Source organism: Schistocerca serialis, chromosome 1 (genome assembly GCF_023864345.2).
Source record: "Schistocerca serialis cubense isolate TAMUIC-IGC-003099 chromosome 1, iqSchSeri2.2, whole genome shotgun sequence".
Taxonomy (NCBI): Eukaryota; Metazoa; Arthropoda; class Insecta; order Orthoptera; family Acrididae; genus Schistocerca; species Schistocerca serialis.
The window spans coordinates 1,236,380,465-1,236,396,653 of record NC_064638.1 but is presented as its reverse complement, the minus strand read 5'-3'; the positions used below and the strand labels follow the sequence as shown (position 1 = coordinate 1,236,396,653).

The following is a 16,189-nucleotide window of genomic DNA, read 5'->3' as shown; positions in this document are numbered from 1 at the left end:
GCTCAACACGTGGGGCGTGAGGTCTCCACAGTACATCGATGTTGTCGCCAGTGGTCGGCGGGAGGTGCACGTGCCCGTCGACCTGGGACCGGACCGCAGCGACGCACGGATGCACGCCAAGACCGTAGGATCCTACGCAGTGCCGTAGGGGACCGCACCGCCACTTCCCAGCAAATTAGGGACACTGTTGCTCCTGAGGTATCGGAGAGGACCATTCGCAACCGTCTCCATGAAGCTGGGCTACGGTCCCGCACACCGTTAGGCCGCCTTCCGCTCACGCCCCAACATCGTGCAGCCCGCCTCCAGTGGTGTCGCGACAGGCGTGAATGGAGGGACGAATGGAGACGTGTCGTCTTCAGCGATGAGAGTCGCTTCTGCCTTGGTGCCAATGATGGTCGTATGCGTGTTCGGCGCCGTGAAGGTGAGCGCCACAATCAGGACTGCATACGACCGAGGCACACAGGGCCAACACCCGGCATCATGGTGTGGGGAGCGATCTCCTACACTGGCCGTACACCACTGGTGATCGTCGAGGGGACACTGAATAGTGCACGGTACATCCAAACCGTCATCGAACCCATCGTTCTACAATTCCTAGGCCGGCAAGGGAACTTGCTGTTCCAACAGGACAATGCACGTCCGCATGTATCCCGTGCCACCCAACGTGCTCTAGAAGGTGTAAGTCAACTACCCTGGCCAGCAAGATCTCCGGATCTGTCCCCCATTGAGCATGTTTGGGACTGGATGAAGCGTCGTCTCACGCGGTGTGCACGTCCAGCACGAACGCTGGTCCAACTAAGGCGCCAGGTGGAAATGGCATGGCAAGCCATTCCACAGGACTACATCCAGCATCTCTACGATCGTCTCCATGAGAGAATAGCAGCCTGCATTGCTGCGAAAGGTGGATATACACTGTACTAGTGCCGACATTGTGCATGCTCTGTTGCCTGTGTCTATGTGCCTGTGGTTCTGTCAGTGTGATCATGTGATGTATCTGACCCCAGGAATGTGTCAATAAAGTTTCCCCTTCCTGGGACGATGAATTCACGGTGTTCTTATTTCAATTTCCAGGAGTGTATCTTCTAAGATTAGTCCTAATGTCGGCTTCAACACGGTTTCCGTTCTTCTGTAAATAATGTGTATTTTTCAAGCATGACCTGTGAAACTGGTAGTTCGGCACTAATCACACCTGTCAGCACCTGATTTCCTTGGAACTAGAATTATTAAAGTCTTCCTGGAGTGTGAGGGTATTTCGCCTGTCTCAGATATTTTGCATATTGGGTGCAACAATTTAGTCATAGCTGGATCTCCCGAGGATATCAGTAGTTCTGAGTAATCTCATATTCCCTAGAGGCCTTGTTTCGGGTTAGGTCATTCAGTACAATGTCACGTTTCTCGCGCAGTATTAAATCTCCCATTTCATCTTCATTTTCATTGCCTTCCCTTCCTATAGTATTGACTTCAAGTTCTTTTCTCTTATACATCCTCTATAGACATACCGTGCGCGATTCTTATCTGAACCCGGGCGTGTTGTATCAATACTGGCTGCGCTGTGGGAACGTCTTTGGCCGGTTGCTGGGTGACATTTGGACGTACATCTGCAAGGGGCCAGCGCTCGTTGGGAAAAGCAGCAGCTTCGCCTCTCGATGGTTGGTACTGAAATGCCTGTCTCAATTGGAGCCACTAGCCACTGAACAGTCTGAAGGATGTGAACCAGATCTGTAATCTCTTTTCACCTGGAAGCTATTGGAATCCTTATCTTTCAGCATCTACCACTGTCATTGTGCAGCGATTTGAACTTGTTAAACAGGTCTCCTGAACGATTGATATCCTGATTATGTCGCCCCTTGCAAGTGTGTTTTCTGTTCTTTCGGTACAACTGTGAGAGAGTGTATTTATTAGTCAATTATATTAGGCTGTTTGTGCCCGCGAATTACTGCGTGCGCGTGTTATTTGCTGAATTTTCTTTGCAACGCGAGCGTTTGCCGTACTTATTGAAGGTGCATACCTCATTGCTGCTCAAGAAAGCTTCGCGTGTTATGTTCTTATTCTTTTAGTAAGTTGTGGTCTTAAAAATTTGATTTAAAACTTCCTTGCTGTCTGTGCTGTCAGGCTGGTTTTCGCATGTGTGCCTGTGTCGGTGGAAACTTTAATAACATACGTTGTCCACGTTAATGGGACCACCAGTTAAAAGCCTGGCTAACAACCTTTCGCAGCGCGGAGCACTGCGATACGTCCTGGAAGAGAGTTAATGAGCTTCTGGAAGGTACCGGCATGGATGCCGACCCAGTTTGCCGTGGACAGATGTGCTCGAGTCCTCTGTTGCCCGCTCGAGGTGGTCCCACAGACTCTCGACTGTACTGCAATCCTATGAGTTTAATATTCTCACCCTCCTACTCTTCAAATCACGTGCTTACACTGCGAGCTGTCAAGCATATTGCATGGTCCTGCCGGTAGATACTATCGTGCTGATGAAAAACAACCTATATGTAGGGCTGGTCGTGGTCCCCGAGGATAAGTGCATACTGTGACTTCCAGAAGCACGTAAGAAAGGCAAGTCTTCCGGTCCAGATGGTATACCAGTCAGGTTCCATTCAGAGTATGCAGACACAATAGCGCCTTTCTTAGCAATCACTTACAAACGCTCATTTGACGAAAGGTCTGTTCCTAAAGACTGAAAAGAAGCACAGGTCACACTAATATTCAAGAAAGGAAATAGGAGTAACCCATTGAATTACAGACCTATATCACTGACCTCAATTTGCAGTACGATTTTGGAGCATATACTGTTCTCGAACATTATGAATCACCTTGAAGAAAATGACTTATTGATCCATAACCAACACGGATTCAGAAAGTATCGTTCTTGTGCAACGCAGCTAGCTCTTTATTCCCATGAAGTAATGAGTCCTGTAGACAAGGGATCTCAGATCGATTCCCTATTCCTAGATTTCCAGAAGGCTTTTTATAGCGTTCTTCACAAGCGACTATTAATCAAATTGCGTGCATATTGAGTATCGTCTCAGTTGCGTGACTGGATTCGTGATTTCCTCTCAGAGAGGTCACAGTTCGCAGTGATAGACGGTAAATCATCGAGAAGAACAGAAGTGATATCTGGCGTCCCGCAGCGTAGTGTCATAGGCCCTCTTCTGTTCCTGATTTATATAAATGGTCTAGGTGATAATCTGAGCAGTTCCCGTAGATTAAATTTCAGATGACTCAGTAATTTACCATCTAGTAAAATTATCAGGCGATCAGTTCCAATTACAAAACGATCTAGAGACAATTTCTGTATGGTGCGAAAAGTGGCATTGGGCACTAAACAAAGAAAAGTTCGAGGTCATCCACACGGGCACTAAAACAAAACCCGTAAATGTTGGATATACGATAAATCGCACTAATCTAAGGGCTGTCAATTCGACTAAATATCTAGGAATTACAATTACGAGCAACTTAAATTGGGAAAACCACACAGATAATATTGTGGGGAAGGCGAAACAAAGACTACGCTTTGTTGGCAGAACACTTAGAAGTTGCGACAAACCCACTAAAGAGACAGCCTACATTACACTGGTCCGTCCTCTGCTGGAATATTTCTGCGCGCTGTGGGATCCTTACCAGATAGGATTGACAGAGGACATCGAAAAACTGCAAAGAAGGGCAGCTCCTTTCGTGTTATCGCGCAATAGCGGTAGGAATGTCATTAATATGATACGCGAGTTCGGGTGGCAGTCACTGAAACGAAGGCTGTTTTCTTTGCGGCGAGATCTATTTACGAAATTTCAATCACCAACTTTCTCTTTCGTATGCGAAAATATGTTGTTGACACCCACCTACGTAGAGAGAAATGATCATCATAATAAAGTAAGAGAAAGCAGAGCTCGAATGGAAAGATTTAGGTGTTCCTTTTTCCCACGTGCCATTCGATAGTAGAATGGTAGGGAAGTAGTATGAAAATGGTTCGATGAACCCTCTGTCAGGCACTTACGTGTGAATTGCAGAGTAACCATGTAGATGTAGATGACATTCCCCACGCAATAACGATCCCTCCTCCTGCCTTTCACACGTTTCACGCAGTGCACGTCAACAGCCTTCTGTCCTTTGGAGCATAAAACGTGCTTCATCTGTTGCCAGCCCCTCGGTTCGTCGGACCCGCCAGTTAGCTAACAGTTGCACACCGGTTAATCAACAGCTGCAGCCGTCTTTTCTATATCAGATGGTGCAGTGCAGTTGCCTCGGCGGCGGTTTTAGATAGCGCCATTTTGCCAGGCATGGTACACTTAATCCAAGGCGGCAAAATTACAAACAAAGCCGTTTCGGAAATGCTTCCACCGTTGCCCCAAAAGCCGTGCCCTTTTGGACGTCAGGTAAATTGCTTTGTTTCCTCATTAGGACAACTATTGCACTATTTTCCGCCTTCACCCGACACGCTTTATATTCCCTCCACTGCTAGTGCCTCCACTGGCCGTCTGTAAGTCATTATTGTGCGTTGACATTGAATGTAGGCGGTGGGCACCGTGACTGGACCCAGTAATTTCGTCTGTTCATGGGAGCAAGGGATTATTATCACTATTATTGTTACTGTACATACATGTTAAAAAAGACCGGAAGGGGGCCTCACTGTATAGTCCTACGTGCCTCCCATCAAGCTCCCCAGTTAACAATTAATTCAAGACAGAGAGCCATCTTGATGTACTACTTAATTTCTGAGTGCAGCGGCTAATAAAGTTATACTTCTTCTTTTACTAAAGCAGCTCGGCATATATACAAATCAAAACAAGTTTTGCATCACCTCGGTTTCCAGAGTTCCGGAACCTGTACAGAAAATTGGGATAGAGATCAGCATAAACATAATTTCCGCCATTTTTATTGCTCATGAAAACCACACATTGCATGTTGCATCACCATACAGCGAAACCTTAAGAGGTGTTGGTCCAAATTGCTGTACACACCGGTACCTCTAATACCCAATAGCACGTCCTCTTGCATTGATGCATGTCTATATTCGTCGCGGAATACTATCCACAACTTTTTCAAGACATTGTTGATCCAGATTGTTTCACTCCTCAATGGCGATTCGGAGTAGATCTCTCAGACTGGTTCGTGGACCACGTCGCCCATAAACAGTCCTTTTCTATCTATGCCAGGCATGTTCGATAGGGTTCATGTCTGGAGAACATGCTGGCCACTCTAGTCGAGCGATGTCGTTATCCTGAAGGAAGCCATTCACAAGATGTGCGCGATTGGGGGGGGGGGGGGGGGGCAAATTGTCGTCCACGAATGCCTCGCCAGTATGCTGCCGATACGGTTGCACTATCGGTCGGAGGATGGCATTCACGTATCGTAGAGACGTTACGGCGCCTACGATGACCACTAACGGCGTACGTCGGCACCACATAATGCCACCCCAAAACAGCACGAAACCTCCACCTTGCTGTACTCGCTGGAAAATGTTTCTAAGGCGTTCACCCTGATCTGACTGCCTACAGACACGTTACCGACGGTTGTCTGGTTGAAGGTATAAGCGACACTCAACGGTGAACAGAGCGTGACCCTTGGGCGGCCTGAGCGAGACATGTCATCGACAGTTTCTGTCTCTCTGTATCTTCTCCATGTCCGAACAGCATCGCTGTGGTTCACTCCGAGACGCCTGGACACTTCCCTTGTTGACAGCCCTTCCTGGCACAAAGTAACAATGCAGACGCGATCGAAGCGCGGTATTGACTGTCTATGCATGGTTGAACTACAGACAACACGAGCCGTGTACCTGCTTCCTGGTGGAATGACTGAAACTGATCGGCTGTCGGACCCCTTCCGTCTAATAGGCGTTGCTCATGCATGGTTGTTTACATCTTTGGGCGAGTTTAGTGACATCTCTGAGCAGTGAAACGGACTGTGTCTGCGATCCAAATCCACAGTCAACGTCTATCTTCAGGAGTTCAGGGAAGCGGGGTAATGCAAAATGTGCATAGGAGGAACATAAGGAATATCCCTAAGATAAACAGAAATGTGTGCAGAAAACAGAATAATGTGTGTAGTTAAATTTGTGCGCTTCTATTCTAATTTTTTAACGCCTGGGGCGCATTTTCGCTGAGCTGGATCCTTTGTGACACTGCCTTCATTTTCTGTTCTTATCTATTGACCTGCTTCCCTCTGCTGCCCCAGTGGACGAAAGTTAATTTATGAATTTTGTATTTTCTATTTCTAGCTGTTCAACGAAATTAACTGTTAACCTTTTCTTTAAACGATTATCAAATATTTCACTTTTATTTTTTTAAAAGTAATTTGCTTATTACTGGGAGGAGTTTTACCTGATTTATTAATGTGATGTCAGAAGCCGTTTTACTTAAATATTTAGGCTGTAAGATCCCCTCAGTTGTATGTAATTGCTACTCCATTTTGCGTATTATTGCTCTAAGGCGCTCGTTCAAAGCTTAATTGTACGTAGCCGTTGATGACTGTTGCTTTCGGTGCAAGTCCTAATGATATCGTGCAGCGGCTTTCAATTTCTAACTTGTAACTGGCTGTTGTCGGCAAAGTCTGACTCAAAATTGTCTTTCTTATCTTCAGTGGGCCTCACCTATATTCCAGTCAGGTATACTGTGTGTGTTATGTACAGTTTTGAGGTGCCCCGCTTACTGTAAACTTATAATTGATCGTTGGCCGTAAATATTTATTTTTGAATTTTTAATTATTTATTCTTTTTCCAGTAAGCCTCAATCATTTTAAAAAATTTGAAGTTTTTTTTAATATTGTTAAGTTCTTACTAACCTTGTCTTTGTCTGTGATCCTAAAGAACAGTACCACCTCTTGTTCTAAATTACTTTCTGGGTGGAGAATGTGATATTCATTTCTTCTGCGTTCCAAGACGCTTTCCCCAGAACCATAAGAAGTTCCACATCGAATTTTTACTGTGTGTAATTGCTGACTCTTAATGTTAATAATTTGTAGTTAATTTTTTTGTTTTATCAGCGCAGCACCTTACCGCTCACTCTACCAGGTCCCTACCTCTTCAGCTGCCTTCAGGTTTATTCCTCTTGTATGGACCCTCTAGATTTTCCTTCCTCCTTTCAGCATTCTCCTCAGTGGTTGGTATCGGTTTTCAGTTTGGACCCTTGATATTGACAAGGACGCTCCTTTTTTCTCCAGAGAAGTATTTAATTTTCCCGAAGCGGTATCTATCTTTTCCCTGGTTCTACGTGCTTCTGTAGGCTTACATTTGTTCTCTAGCCATTCATGCCCAGCTGTTCTGCGCTTCCTATCAATCGCATTTTATAGACATGGAAAAGAAAATTGAGAATGCGCTGGGTGATGATCAGTTTGGCTTTAGGAAAAGTAAAGGGACGAGAGAGGCAATTCTGACGTTACGGATAATAATGGAAGCAAGGCTAAAGAAAAATCAAGACACTTTCATGAGATTTGTCGATCTGGAAAAAGCGTTCGACAATATAAAATGGTGCAAGCTGTTCGAGATTCTGAAAAAAGCAGGGGTAAGCTATAGGGAGAGACGGGTCATATATAACATGTACAACAACCAAGAGGGAATAATAAGAGTGGACGATCAAGAACGAAGTGCTCGTATTAAGAAGGGCTGCAGCCTTTCGCCCCTACTCTTCAATCTGCACCTCGAGGAAGCAATGATGGGAATAAAAGAAAGGTTCAGGAGTGGAATTAAAATACAAGGTGAAAGGATATCAATGATACGATTCGCTGATGACATTGCTATCCTGAGTGAAAGTGAAGAAGAATTAAATGATCTGCTGAACGGAATGAACAGTCTAATGAGTACACAGTATGGTTTGAGAGTAAACCGGAGAAAGACGAAGGTAATGAGAAGTAGTAGAAATGAGAACAGCGAGAAACTTAACATCAAGATTGATGGTCACGAAGTCAATGAAGTTAAGGAATTCTGCCACCTAGGCAGTAAAATAACCAATGACGGACGGAGCAAGGAGGACATCAAAAGCAGACTCGCTATGGCAAAAAAGGCATTTATGGCCAAGAGAAGTCTACTAATATCAAATAGCGGCCTTAATTTGAGGAAGAAATTTCTGAGGATGTACGTCTGGAGTACAGCATTGTATGGTAGTGAAACATGGACTGTGGGAAAACCGGAACAGAAGAGAATCGAAGCATTTGAGATGTGGTGCTATAGACGAATGTTGAAAATTAGGTGGACTGATAAGGTAAGGAATGAGGAGGTTCTACGCAGAATCGGAGAGGAAAGGAATATGTGGAAAACACTGATAAGGAGAAGGGACAGGATGATAGGACATCTGCTAAGACATGAGGGGAATGACTTCCATGGTACTAGAGGGAGCTGTAGAGGGCAAAAACTATAGAGGAAGACAGAGATTGGAATACGTCAAGCAAATAATTGAGGACGTAGGTTGCAAGTGATACTCTGAGATGAAGAGGTTAGCACAGGAAAGGAATTCGTGACGGGCCGCATCAAACCAGTCAGTAGACTGATGACCAAAAAAAAAAGACGTTTGTATTCCACTTTGCCTGCCTCGTTTCCTGCATTGTTATATTTTCTACTTTCATCAACTAGTCCCCCCCCCCCCCCCATGAACCTTGGACCTTGCCGTTGGTGGGGGAGGCTTGCGTGCCTCAGCGATACAGATAGCCGTATCGTAGGTGCAACCACAACGGAGGAGTATCTGTTGAGAGGCCAGACGAACGTGTGGTTCCTGAAGAGGGGCAGCAGCCTTTTCAGTAGTTGCAAGGGCAACAGTCTGGATGATTGACTGATCTGGCCTTGTAACATTAACCAAAACGGCCTTGCTGTGCTGGTACTGCTAACGGCTGAAAGCAAGGGGAAACTACAGCCGTAATTTTTCCCGAGGGCATGCAGCTTTACTGTATGATTACATGATGATGGCGTCCTCTTGAGTAAAATATTCCGGAGGTAAAATAGTCCCCCATTCGGATCTCCGGGCGGGGACTACTCAAGAGGATGTCGTTATCAGGAGAAAGAAAACTGGCGTTCTACGGATCGGAGCGTGGAATGTCAGATCCCTTAATCGGGCAGGTAGGTTAGAAAATTTAAAAAGGGAAATGGATAGGTTGAAGTTAGATATAGTGGGAATTAGTGAAGTTCGGTGGCAGGAGGAACAAGACTTCTGGTCAGGTGACTACAGGGTTATAAACACAAAATCAAATAGGGGTAATGCAGGAGTAGGTTTAATAATGAATAGGAAAATAGGAATGCGGGTAAGCTACTACAAACAACATAGTGAACGTATTATTGTGGCCAAGATAGATACGAAGCCCACACCTACTACAGTAGTACAAGTTTATATGCCAACTAGCTCTGCAGATGACGAAGAAATTGAAGAAATGTATGATGAAATAAAAGAAATTATTCAGATTGTGAAGGGAGACGAAAATTTAATAGTCATGGGTGACTGGAATTCGAGTGTAGGAAAAGGGAGAGAAGGGAACATAATAGGTGAATATGGATTGGGGGACAGAAATGAAAGAGGAAGCCGCCTGGTAGAATTTTGCACAGAGCACAATATAATCATAGCTAACACTTGGTTTAAGAATCATGAAAGAAGGTTGTATACATGGAAGAACCCTGGAGATACTAAAAGGTATCAGATAGATTATATAATGGTAAGACAGAGCTTTAGGAACCAGGTTTTAAATTGTAAGACATTTCCAGGGGCAGATGTGGACTCTGACCACAATCTATTGGTTATGACCTGTAGATTAAAACTGAAGAAACTGCAAAAAGGTGGGAATTTAAGGAGATGGGACCTGGATAAACTAAAAGAACCAGAGGTTGTACAGAGATTCAGGGAGAGCATACGGGAGCAATTGACAGGAATGGGGGAAATAAATACAGTAGAAGAAGAATGGGTAGCTTTGAGGGATGAAGTAGTGAAGGCAGCAGTGGATCAAGTAGGTAAAAAGACGAGGGCTAATAGAAATCCTTGGGTAACAGAAGAAATATTGAATTTAATTGATGAAAGGAGAAAATATAAAAATGCAGTAAGTGAAACAGGCAAAAAGGAATACAAACGTCTCAAAAATGAGATCGACAGGAAGTGCAAAATGGCTAAGCAGGGATGGCTAGAGGACAAATGTAAGGATGTAGAGGCCTATCTCACTAGGGGTAATATAGATACCGCCTACAGGAAAATTAAAGAGACCTTTGGAGATAAGAGAACGACTTGTATGAATATCAAGAGCTCAGATGGAAATCCAGTTCTAAGCAAAGAAGGGAAAGCAGAAAGGTGGAAGGAGTATATAGAGGGTCTATACAAGGGCGATGTACTTGAGGAGAATATTATGGAAATGGAAGAGGATGTAGATGAAGATGAAATGGGAGATATGATACTGCGTGAAGAGTTTGACAGAGCACTGAAAGACCTGAGTCGAAACAAGGCCCCCGGAGTAGACAACATTCCACTGGAACTACTGCCGGTCTTGGGAGAGCCAGTCCTGACAAAACTCTACCATCTGGTGAGCAAGATGTATGAAACAGGCGAAATACCCTCAGACTTCAAGAAGAATATAATAATTCCAATCCCAAAGAAAGCAGGTGTTGACAGATGTGAAAATTACTGAACTATCAGTTTAATAAGTCACAGCTGCAAAATACTAACACGAATTCTTTACAGACGAATGGAAAAACTAGTAGAAGCCGACCTCGGGGAAGATCAGTTTGGATTCCGTAGAAACACTGGAACACCTGAGGCAATACTCACCTTACGACTAATCTTAGAAGAAAGATTAAGGAAAGGCAAACCTACGTTTCTATCATTTGTAGACTTAGACAAAGCTTTTGACAATGTTGACTGGAATACTCTCTTTCAAATTCTAAAGGTGGCAGGGGTAAAATACAGGGAGCGAAAGGCTATTTACAATTTGTACAGAAACCAGATGGCAGTTATAAGAGTCGAGGGACATGAAAGGGAAGCAGTGGTTGGGAAGGGAGTAAGACAGGGTTGTAGCCTCTCCCCGATGTTGTTCAATCTGTATATTGAGCAAGCAGTAAAGGAAACAAAAGAAAAATTCGGAGTAGGTATTAATATTCATGGAGTAGAAATAAAAACTTTGAGGTTTGCCGATGACATTGTAATTCTGTCAGAGACAGCAAAGGACTTGGAAGAGCAGTTGAATGGAATGGATAGTGTCTTGAAAGGAGGATATAAGATGAACATCAACAAAAGCAAAACAAGGATAATGGAATGTAGTCTAATTAAGTCGGGTGATGCTGAGGGAATTAGATTAGGTAATGAGGCACTTAAAGTAGTAAAGGAGTTTTGCTATTTGGGGAGCAAAATAACTGATGATGGTCGAAGTAGAGAGGATATAAAATGTAGGCTGGCAATGGCAAGGAAAGCGTTTCTGTAGAAGAGAAATTTGTTAACATCCAGTATTGATTTAAGTGTCAGGAAGTCATTTCTGAAAGTATTCGTATCGAGCGTAGCCATGTATGGAAGGGAAACATGGACGATAAATAGTTTGGACAAGAAGAGAATAGAAGCTTTCGAAATGTGGTGCTACAGAAGAATGCTGAAGATTAGATGGGTAGATCACATAACTAATGAGGAAGTATTGAATAGGATTGGGGAGAAGAGAAGTTTGTGGCACAACTTGACTAGAAGAAGGGATCGGTTGGTAGGACATGTTCTGAGGCATCAAGGGATCACCAATTTAGTATTGGAGGGGAGCGTGGAGGGTAAAAATCGTAAAGGGAGACCAAGAGATGAATACACTAAGCAGATTCAGAAGGATGTAGGTTGCAGTAGGTACTGGGAGATGAAAAAGCTTGCACAGGATAGAGTAGCATGGAGAGCTGCATCAAACCAGTCTCAGGACTGAAGACCACAACAACAACAATCACCTAGTCTCCTGTGATATACAGGGATTTCTACTAACTCTTGTCTTTTTACCGATGGTCAGAATCCAAATCTGCCCATGGAAATGTCTTACACTTTAAAATCTGGTTCCAAATTCGCTGTCTTACCATTACATAATCAATCTGAAATCTTCGAGTACCTCCAGATCTATGCCATGTAAACAACCTTCTTTTATGATTGTTGAAGCACGTGTTGGCTATGACAGAATTATTCTCATCGCAAAATTCTCCCAGGTGGGTTCCGGTTTCATTTTCCCCCCAGTCCATATTCTCCTACTGGTTTTCCGTCCCTTCCCCTTCCAGTTACCAAATTCCAGTCATCTATCATAATAAAGTTTTCTTCTCCCTTAACTATCTGAATAATTCCTATTATCTCATTCTTTTAATCGCTTCATCATCGGTGTAGCCAGTACTTTTACTACAGTAGACGCTGACATTGAGTCTGTCTTGGCTACGATAACGCGTTCGTTATGCTACTCATAGCTGCTCACACAAATTCCTACTTTCTTATTCATTGTTACACCGACTCCTTCATTACTTCTACTTGATTTGGTGTTCGTAACATTTGTATTCACCTAGCCTGAAGCTCATTTGATCTTGTCATAGCACTTCACTAATTCGTACTATATCTTACTTCAGTTCTATCCAGTTCTCTTCTCAAATTTTCTAACCTACCTACTCGATTAATGAATTTAAGATTCCATTCTCCGATCTGTACAATCTCGGTTTCGCTTTTCCTGATGGCGACATCCTCCTGAGTAGTCCTCTTGTCCGTGTGGCTGGTCCCTGCGCAGGTTCGAGTCCTCCCTCGGGCATGGCTGTGTGTGTTTGTCCATAGGACAATTTAGGTTAAGTAGTGTGTAAGCTTAGGGACTGATGACCTTAGCAGTTAAGTCCCATAAGATTTCACACACATTTCCTCTTGTCCCCAGATATCAGAATGGACGACTAATTTTACTTCAGGAATTCTTTACCCAAGAGAATTCCATCATCATTTAGCGATGCAGTAGAGCTGAATGTCCTCGTGAAAAGTGGGAGCAGTAGTCTCCCCTTGCTTTCAGCCGTTCCCAGTAACTGCGCAGTAAGGCCACGTTGGATGATGTTTCAAAACCAGATCAGTCAATCATTCAGACCGTTGCCTTCACAACTACTGAAAAGGCTGTTGCCCCTCTTCAGGACCCACATGTTTGTCTGGCCCCTTCACAGATATCCCTCCACTATGGTTGCACCTACGGTACGGCTACCTGTATCGTTGTAGCACGCAAGCCACACCATCTCAGAAATATCTGATGTTCATGTGGCAGCAGGTCCTGTTACCCCTTCAAAAATTCAAAATGTTATGCAAAACTGCGAATTCTACGGTTTATTTCGACAACAAGGTCACTGACCTGCTGCAAAGGTCAAAGCTAGTTCAATTTCCAGGTTATCTTCTTTCGCATTTTAAGCCGTTTCTCGTAACTCTAGACATATATTTGCCCTTTAAACGTCGATATCTCGTGTCACTTTTCAATGGTTTCTAATTTTCAGTAACTCATGAAAACGACACAGAATTCATGAGTACAGATTAATTAGTTAAATTGGCGCATCGATTTTCCTGACCTGGTGCCATTTTGATTGAGTTGTCATGTGAAAGGAATCCAGTCTTTCTACGTGACTGATATTTCGTTGTTTATTCCAGCTTAACAGTGTGTCTTATATTACTTTCAATGTGTACTTTTGTATTACCTATAAATCTACTTTTGACTGACCCGTCATGTGAAAGGAAGCCAATCTTTCTATGTACCTGAAATCACGTCCTTTATTAACATCTCAATAGTGTGTATTATATGACTTATAAGTTGTTTAGTTTCATATTACTTATAAACCTCGTTAGCCTATTCCGTGAGAGTGTCCCCGAGAACGACACTCTACATTCAGAAGAGAGCAGCACCGAGAGGAAGCTATGGAAAATTATCAAAAATGGTACTCAGTCAGAGGAAGGGAATACTGTGGTTAATAACATTTGTTCTGCAATTAGCCACCAAAGGTCCTAACTTGCATCGCACCATTAGTAACAAAAATGAAAGTGGACAGTGTAGTGTTAATTTATCTCTTCGTACCGCTCACTGTAACTTGCCTAGTGCACGTTAAATTACTTGCGTTGCCATTTCGATTATCTGCTATGGCTGTTCCAAATATGCATGCTTGACTGTATTGCAGTTACGTACAAAGGCGGATGTTTTGAGAATGGACACAATGTCCAAAATTAGTCACCGTCGATAAATAAAGGATGCCTGTCAATGTTGATTACGACTGAATTCCAACCATTTATTTCAGAATAGTGTTACTTATGTTGTGGAGTGTAAGTCAGTCAGTAAACAACATTATATCATAATAAGACCCATTCACTGAGCTGAAAGACAGCAGATTGACGGACTCCTTGAGGAAGGATGGATATTCTGTTTTTGCCACTTCTGTTGCTGTCATCAGACTATGAAGACGGTGTTCGTATTGCCCTCGGATTTCCAGACGGCTGCAGTCTTTTGCGGAAAACAACAGCGTCCGTTGGAATCATATTCAGGTGACACGAGCAGTGTGAGTGCTACAGCACACCTCCTACGGCTCCCCACTCCTTCCCTTTCCACCCCACCGCATGCCGATTCTGGTGGAATGCTGGAGGGGGGGGGGGGGAACCATCGCTAAATGCTAGTCGCGAGCTCCAGTTCCTCAGGGTTTCTGCCGCATCCGTGGGACACAGAAGACCTCACGGCCGATGTTGGGAGTCGTCGGCTGAGCGCTGGCTCCCACGCTGTACTGCGGTCGAAGCTACTGTCTCTAGTGATCGGGCCGTCGACCGCTCGTATTTCAACAGCTTTCTCTACTGCACAATCCCTATACGGAGCGGCCTGTTTTATCAGGCTGTTGAAATACAAGTGGCTGCCGGTCTGATCAACAGGGAGCTTCACTCTCAGTAAAGCGTGCCACATAGAGGTCAGTCCAATGAAGTAACAACTTCAGCAGAGAGCTAATTCCACGCCCGACGGCGGCGTCATTAACACTGAGGGACTGGAATTCGCACCCAGCATTTGCCGATCGCCTCCACCCTCCACTCCACAGGACGTGGCGAGTGGCCGAGTAGTGAGAGAAAGGCTGGGGTGCATTATTAATATGAAGGAGGCGCAAGGCAGCGCCTGAAGTTGACGCCAAGGTAAGCTGTCGAATGTTTCGTAAGCGAATTCATCCGGCTCTGCACCCAAGAGAAATTGCAACAGAAGATTCTCCGGTAAAACTTTATTTAACAAATGTGAAAATGTTGTTTAGAAATAGTGAGCATAGGAGGGAAGTCATAACTAAAGAAAGGTTCAGAGCGACTCACAACAACAACTGGAACGTCGTCTCGTCTTTAAACAAATGTGAATACAACAAACGGCGTCATTGTCCACAAACCAACATACAGTGCCATCACAGGCCATCTCACTGTTCCTACACACGTCGCCAGACTTCTTCCAGGACGATACTTGCTTTTGTGACGTTCCTCACCCAAATCATCGTCGTTTTCTCAAAAACCAGCATAGTCGTTCAGATTTTTTTACGTTTTCAAATGGTTCAAATGGCTCTGAGCACTATGCGACTTAACTTCTGAGGTCATCAGTCGCCTAGAAATTAGAACTAATTAAACCTAACTAACATAAGGACATCACACACATCCATGCCCGAGGCAGGATTCGAACCTGCGACCGTAGCAGTCGCTCGGTTCCAGACTGTAGCGCCTAGAACCGCACGGCCATTTATGTTTTGAGGCTGTACCGCCGCCTAACAGCGGGTGTGTGGTCGGCTTTGTTTTGTTTCCGATCGGACGAGACCCGCTTCCGGGTACGAAGGTTTGCGAATGCGCAAGCAAGTCCAGCATTCGTTGTTGAACTCCACAGCAATAGAATTGGGTCCATGATCATATACACATGAATATTTCACTATTCGTATTGTGATCACGAGACAGCATTGCCGTCACGATGTTCTGACACCTGCCTTTTCATTCATGGAGTGCATACTAAGAGAACGTAGTCGAATGTCTTGCCCATCCATACCCAATTTGTACTTGTGCCTCTAATAATACTGTTGTCGACAGGACGTTAAAATCTAACTTCCCTTCTTTGCTATATCGACTAGGTCTCAAATGGTACAACTGTGGAATCTGTTGCTTTGCAATCTTTGGCGCTAGATCTGCTGGAAATGATGTTTCAAGCTAAACATATATGGACTGATTATCTCTATAATACAAAGGCACAATTAAATACTCCATGTACGCAGGTAGGTGACTGGATGTAATGTATAGTT

At 44.1% G+C, this 16,189-nt stretch overlaps 1 protein-coding gene across 1 annotated transcript in view; it reads right to left on the bottom strand.

Moving 5' to 3' along the window:
* The window catches only part of LOC126459831 (lachesin-like), a gene marked incomplete at its 5' end in the record, with an annotated part of 666,568 nt that overhangs the window by 112,379 nt on the left and 538,000 nt on the right, over positions 1–16,189 (bottom strand). The gene's annotated exons all lie outside the window — the stretch shown is intronic.